The following is an 8,343-nucleotide window of genomic DNA, read 5'->3' as shown; positions in this document are numbered from 1 at the left end:
ACATGGCTTAGATAACTTTAAGGCTATATTTTTTGGTATAGCCTAGTGGTTCTCAGACATTTTAGAGTTAGGACTTCTTCACTCTTAAAAATTGAGGATTCAAGCTTTTGATTATGGTAGTTATAGCTATCAATGTTAACAATATTAAAATTAAAAACTAAGACCAATTTAAGATATCTATTAAGTCAGTTAAAAATAAACCCATTTCATATTAATATAAACAATATATTTTTATGAAAAATATTTCCTCAAACAAAAATAATGAGATCGGTGGTTTCATTTACTACTTTATAAATCTCTTTAATGTCTAGCTAAATAAAAGACAGCTGTATTTAAAAAATAATTGTGGTAATATACACACAACATATACTTTACCGTTTTAACTATTTTGAAGTGTACCGTTCGGTGGCGTTTTATATATTCATTCACAGTATTGTGCAATCATCACCACTATCTAGTTCCAGAACATTTTCAGCACCCCAATAGAAAGACCTGTAGCCATTAATCAGTCACTTCCTAGTTCTCCCTTCTTGTAGTCCCTGGCAAGAACTCACTTGCTTTTGTCTCTATGGATTTGTCTATTCTGGATATTACATATAAATGAAATCATACAATATGTGGCCTTTTATGTCTGGCTTCTTCTGCTCAGCATAACGTTTTCAAAGTTCATCCATGTTGTAACATATAGCATTATTTCATGTCTTTTTGTGGCTGAATACTATACGGTCGTATGTGTAAATCACATTTTGTTTATCCATTTCCCTGTTGATGGAAATTTGGGTTGTTTCTACCTTTTGGCTATTATAAATAGTGCTGAAATTAATTTTCATATACAAGTTTTTGTTTGAACACCTGATTCAATTCCCTTGAGTATATACTTAGAATTAGAATTGCTAGGTCATATGGTAATTCTATTTTTTTGAAGGATGCCGATCTGTTTTCCATAGAAGTTGCACCATTTTACATTCCAACTAGCAATGTATGACTGTTCCAACTCTCTGCATCTTCACCAATATTTGTTATTTCACATTTTTAGAACTATGGACAACCTAGAGGATATGGAGTAACATATCACTGTGGCTTTGATTTGCATTTTTCTGATGACTAATGATGATGAGCATCTCTTCATATGCTTGTTGGCTATTTGTATCTTCTTTGGAGAAAATATAAACAAGTCATCGACCCATTTTTTAATTGAGTGTCTTTTTATTGTTGAGTTGTAAGAGTTCTTTATACATTCTGGATACTAGACCAGATTTATGATTTACAAATACTTTCTCCACTCTATGAGGTCTTTTCACTCTTTTAATAGTGCCCTCGATGCCCAAAAGGTTTTCATTTTAATGAAGTCCACTTTATCTATTTTTCTTTTGTTGTTTATGCTTTATATGTTGTTCATATCTTTTTTTAAAAATTACCAAATCAAAAATCATGAAAGTTTATGTCTATATCTTCTTCTAGGATTTTTATAGCTCTTATATTTAGGTTTTAACCCATGTTGAGTTAATTTTTGTACATGGTGCGAGTTAAGAGTCAAACTTCATTCTTTTGTATGTGTATATCCAGTTATCGCATCACCATTTGTTGACGAGATTATTCTTTCCCCATAGAATGGTCTTCGCACCTTTGTCAAAAATCAATTGATCATAGATGTATAGGTTTATTTCTAAACACTCAATTATATGCCATTGATCTACATTTTTATGCCAGTACCACACTTTTTTTTCTAACCTTAACCCTAACCTTAACCTTAACCCTACCCTAAAAGAAACCTAACCCTAGCCCTTACCCTATGCTTAACCCTAATCCTAATACTAACTTTAAACCTAACTCAAACACCATCCTTAAACCTAAAACTAACCCCACACCTAATCTGAATGCTATGCCTTATCCTAATGTTAATTTTAACACTAACTCTAGTTTAAACCCCAAACCTAATCTCACAGCTAACTGTAACCCTAACCCTAATTAGCTCAACACTAACTGTAAAACTAACCCTAAACCTAGTCCTTATTCTAACCCTAACCTTCACCATGACTTAACCCAAAACTTAACCTCAAAATTAGCTCTAGCTCTAACCCCAAACCTTACACTAACTCATACCATAACCCGAACCCTAAGCATAACATACATCCTTACTCAAGATTTAAGCCCAACCTTAAACCTAACTAAACCGTACCCATTACACTAACTTTAAATCTAAACACAACCCAAATTTAAAGTAAGCTCTAGCCTCAGAGCTAAATCTAACTCTAACCCAAACACTAACACTAATCATAAACCCAAACTTAACCTTAACCCTCACCCTCACTCTAAATCTATCCTTAATGCTAACTCTGACTCTTGACCTAAACCTAACCTTAACATTTACACTTACCCTAAACTTAATCCTAAAAATAAACCTAACCCTAACATTTACACTTACCCTAAACTTAATCCTAAAACTAAACCTAACCCTAACATGTAGTCCAGCCGTTACACTAAACTTCAACCTAACCCTAAATTATACCCAATCACTAACCTCAAAGCTCATTATAACCCTACCCTTAACCCCAAGTCTAATTATAAACTGAACATTACCACTAAGCTTAACCCTAAACCTATTACTCACTCAAAACCTAATCCTAACCTTAACTCTAAAATGAAACCTACACCTAGCCTTATCCTAGCCTTAAACCTAACTAAAACTCTAACCTCAAAGCCAGTTTTAATCCTAACCATAGCTTAAACATAAACTCAACCCTAACTCAGGTACTAACCATAATCCTAACCCTAGTTCAGAACCCAAGTGTAACCCTACCTAAACCTAAACCCAACACAAACCCAAACCCTAATTTAAACACAGATCCTGACCACAAAGCTAACTCTAACCCTAACAATAATCATAGAGCCGACCCTAACCTTAACTCTAATTAAGACCCAAATACCAACCCCAAAGTTAATCCAAACGCAAACCCTAACTCTATATTTGACTGTAACTCTAAACCTAACCAAACCCTAGGCCCTCCTCTCTCACCCTTACCTTAGCAATAACCATAATCAAAAACCCAACCTAATGCTAACATAAACCTTAATCACTTAACCTTATCACTAACCTTAACTCAAACCTTGACTCTACTTCTAACCCTAAACCTAACCCAAACTCTAGCCCTCACCTTAACTTTAAACCTAACCTTAATATTACTTGAAACCCAAAGCCTAACATCAAAGCGAACTACAAACTTAACACTAACACTTCACATAATCATAAATTTAACCCTAAACACAACACACAAATTTAAACCAAAACCCACTTCAAAGTTACTCTAACTCTAACACTAATTTATCTCCAATCATAATCTCTACCTTAACCATAACCCTGACTGTAAATCTCACTCTATACCCTAAACCTAATCCTAACCCATTCACAATACATAACCATAAACACTATCCTTACGCAAGCCCAGATCCAAGCCCTAAACTAAACCTAACTATAAATTCACCCAAAACATAAACTCAAAGCTGAGTTTAATTCTAACTCTAACACTAACTCTAATCACAAACAACTCAAATCCCATCTTTAAGCCTAAATAAAAAACTAACAGTACCCTAAACCTAACACTAACCCTAACCCTTAATTTCAGCCTACACCTAACCCACACTCTAATGTGCGATAAGGTTAACCCTAATCCTAAACCCAAACCTGATCATAAACATAAACCTATCCCTAACCCCAACTTTAAATTTAACCCAAAACCTAACTCAAAAATGACACCTAAACTTAACCTTAAATCTTAACTCTAAGCCTAATTTTGATTTAAACTCAAACCTTCACCTCGGACTTAACTCTAATTTTAACTCTAACCCTAACTCTAACTCTGCCCCAACCCTAACTCCAAATGTGATGCTCACTTCAACCTTCGGTCTAACCCTAAGCCTAATCTAAATTGAATCTTAACCATAATAATAACATGCTACAGTTAATGCTACAACAAAACTCAATTGTCAACATAAACCTAATATTAATCCTAATGTCAAATCTGACCCTAGGCCTAATCCTTGTCCTAATTTTTTACAATTTATTTATTTTAATTAGCTTCAAGTATACAATACGTTGATTAGACATCTATATAGTTCGCAAAACGATCCCCCCATTTGGTCCCTACCTCCCCTGACCCTCCACCTAGCCAACATATTAATGCTAACTGCATTCTTTATGCCATGCTCCCCATCTCCATGACCATCCATCAGCTACTAATTTGTATTTCTTTAATCCTTCACCCCATTCTCTCAACCCCCCAAACCCGCCTCCTTCTGTCCGTCACCAAATTGTCCATGATATTTGTGTCTGTTTTTGATTAGTTTGTTCTTTTTATTCCTTAGATTCTGCATATAAGTGAAATCATATAGTGTTTATCTTTCTCTGTCTGACTTAAATACCTTCCAGATCCATCAAAATAAAATGTTTTTCCATCCTCTTCCTTTAAGTCTGTGTATGTCTTTTAATCTGAAGTGAGTCTCTTGTAGGCAACATGTAGGGGTCTTGTTTTCCTATCCATTCATCCACTCTATCTTTTAGTTGGAGCACTTAATTTTTTCCATTTGAGATACTTATTGATAGGAATGAAAACTAACCCTAAACCTAGTCCTTATTCTAACCCTAACCTTCACCATGACTTAACCCAAAACTTAACCTCAAAATTAGCTCTAGCTCTAACCCCAAACCTTACACTAACTCATACCATAACCCGAACCCTAAGCATAACATACATCCTTACTCAAGATTTAAGCCCAACCTTAAACCTAACTAAACCGTACCCATTACACTAACTTTAAATCTAAACACAACCCATATTTAAAGTAAGCTCTAGCCTCAGAGCTAAATCTAACTCTAACCCAAACACTAACACTAATCATAAACCCAAACTTAACCTTAACCCTCACCCTCACTCTAAATCTATCCTTAATGCTAACTCTGACTCTTGACCTAAACCTAACCTTAACATTTACACTTACCCTAAACTTAATCCTAAAAATAAACCTAACCCTAACATTTACACTTACCCTAAACTTAATCCTAAAACTAAACCTAACCCTAACATGTAGTCCAGCCGTTACACTAAACTTCAACCTAACCCTAAATTATACCCAATCACTAACCTCAAAGCTCATTATAACCCTACCCTTAACCCCAAGTCTAATTATAAACTGAACATTACCACTAAGCTTAACCCTAAACCTATTACTCACTCAAAACCTAATCCTAACCTTAACTCTAAAATGAAACCTACACCTAGCCTTATCCTAGCCTTAAACCTAACTAAAACTCTAACCTCAAAGCCAGTTTTAATCCTAACCATAGCTTAAACATAAACTCAACCCTAACTCAGGTACTAACCATAATCCTAACCCTAGTTCAGAACCCAAGTGTAACCCTACCTAAACCTAAACCCAACACAAACCCAAACCCTAATTTAAACACAGATCCTGACCACAAAGCTAACTCTAACCCTAACAATAATCATAGAGCCGACCCTAACCTTAACTCTAATTAAGACCCAAATACCAACCCCAAAGTTAATCCAAACGCAAACCCTAACTCTATATTTGACTGTAACTCTAAACCTAACCAAACCCTAGGCCCTCCTCTCTCACCCTTACCTTAGCAATAACCATAATCAAAAACCCAACCTAATGCTAACATAAACCTTAATCACTTAACCTTATCACTAACCTTAACTCAAACCTTGACTCTACTTCTAACCCTAAACCTAACCCAAACTCTAGCCCTCACCTTAACTTTAAACCTAACCTTAATATTACTTGAAACCCAAAGCCTAACATCAAAGCGAACTACAAACTTAACACTAACACTTCACAAGGCAACATGTAGGGGTCTTGTTTTCCTATCCATTCATCCACTCTATCTTTTAGTTGGAGCACTTAATTTTTTCCATTTGAGATACTTATTGATAGGAATGCAGTTGTCACCATTCTTTATTCCTGTTTTCGATATATGTTTTTTCTTCTTAAAGAAGCCCTCCAACATTTCCTGTAATACAGGCTTGGTGGTGATAAATTCCTTTAGCTTATTTTTGTCTGGGAAGCTCCTTATCTGCCCTTCAACTCTAAATGATAGCTTAGCTGGATAAAGTATTCTTGGTTGTAGATCCTGGGTCTTCATTACGTTCAATATTTTGTGACAAGTCCTTCTGTCCTGCATAGTTTCTTTTGAGAAATCAGCTGCCAGTCTTATCAGTCTTCCCCTAGTTTAAACCCCAAACCTAATCTCACAGCTAACTCTAACCCTAACCCTAATTAGCTCAACACTAACTGTAAAACTAACCCTAAACCTAGTCCTTATTCTAACCCTAACCTTCACCATGACTTAACCCAAAACTTAACCTCAAAATTAGCTCTAGCTCTAACCCCAAACCTTACACTAACTCATACCATAACCCGAACCCTAAGCATAACATACATCCTTACTCAAGATTTAAGCCCAACCTTAAACCTAACTAAACCGTTAATCACAAACAACTCAAAGCCCATCTTTAAGCCTAAATAAAAAACTAACAGTACCCTAAACCTAACACTAACCCTAACCCTTAATTTCAGCCTACACCTAACCCACACTCTAATGTGAGATAAGGTTAACCCTAATCCTAAACCCAAACCTGATCATAAACATAAACCTATCCCTAACCCCAACTTTAAATTTAACCCAAAACCTAACTCAAAAATGACACCTAAACTTAACCTTAAATCTTAACTCTAAGCCTAATTTTGATTTAAACTCAAACCTTCACCTCGGACTTAACTCTAATTTTAACTCTAACCCTAACTCTAACTCTGCCCCAACCCTAACTCCAAACGTGATGCTCACTTCAACCTTAGGTCTAACCTTAAGCCTAATCTAAATTGAATCTTAACCATAATAATAACATGCTACAGTTAATGCTACAACAAAACTCAATTGTCAACATAAACCTAATATTAATCCTAATGTCAAATCTGACCCTAGGCCTAATCCTTGTCCTAATTTTTTACAATTTATTTATTTTAATTAGCTTCAAGTATACAATACGTTGATTAGACATCTATATAGTTCGCAAAACGATCCCCCCATTTGGTCCCTACCTCCCCTGACCCTCCACCTAGCCAACATATTAATGCTAACTGCATTCTTTATGCCATGCTCCCCATCTCCATGACCATCCATCAGCTACTAATTTGTATTTCTTTAATCCTTCACCCCATTCTCTCAACCCCCCAAACCCGCCTCCTTCTGTCCGTCACCAAATTGTCCATGATATTTGTGTCTGTTTTTGATTAGTTTGTTCTTTTTATTCCTTAGATTCTGCATATAAGTGAAATCATATAGTGTTTATCTTTCTCTGTCTGACTTAAATACCTTCCAGATCCATCAAAATAAAATGTTTTTCCATCCTCTTCCTTTAAGTCTGTGTATGTCTTTTAATCTGAAGTGAGTCTCTTGTAGGCAACATGTAGGGGTCTTGTTTTCCTATCCATTCATCCACTCTATCTTTTAGTTGGAGCACTTAATTTTTTCCATTTGAGATACTTATTGATAGGAATGCAGTTGTCACCATTCTTTATTCCTGTTTTCGATATATGTTTTTTCTTCTTAAAGAAGCCCTCCAACATTTCCTGTAATACAGGCTTGGTGGTGATAAATTCCTTTAGCTTATTTTTGTCTGGGAAGCTCCTTATCTGCCCTTCAACTCTAAATGATAGCTTAGCTGGATAAAGTATTCTTGGTTGTAGATCCTGGGTCTTCATTACGTTCAATATTTTGTGACAAGTCCTTCTGTCCTGCATAGTTTCTTTTGAGAAATCAGCTGCCAGTCTTATCAGTCTTCCCTTGTTACTATCTGCTTTTCTCTTGCTGCTTTTAAGATTCTTTCTTTGTATTTAATCTTTGGCATTTTAATTATGACGTGTCTTTGTGTGGGCCTCTTTGAATCCCTGGTTTTTAGGATTCTCTGAGCTTTCTGGGGTTTTATGTCCATTCCCTTCACCAGGTTAGGGAAGTTTTCCATCATTCTTTCTGCAAACAGCTGTTCAACATCTTGTTTTCCTTCAGATATGCCGATCAGATGAATATTTTGACCTTTAATAGTGTCCCATATGCTCCTTAAATTATTTTTAAAGTCTTGGCATCTTTTTTCTTGCCATTCTGATTGAGTGTCCTTGGCTTTCCTGTCCTCTAGATAGGGCATTTGATTCTCTTCTTTATTCACTTCATTTATTCCATTTAATATACTTCTTGTCTCAGATAATGTGTTCTTCATTTCAGACTGGTTCCATTTTATAATTTCCATTTCCATTTTTATATTTTTA

The sequence above is a fragment of the Pteropus vampyrus genome, unplaced genomic scaffold (genome assembly GCF_000151845.1).
Source record: "Pteropus vampyrus isolate Shadow unplaced genomic scaffold, Pvam_2.0 Scaffold11, whole genome shotgun sequence".
NCBI lineage: Eukaryota > Metazoa > Chordata > Mammalia > Chiroptera > Pteropodidae > Pteropus > Pteropus vampyrus.
The sequence above is the reverse complement of the archived record's forward strand: the minus strand, read 5'-3'. Positions refer to the sequence as shown.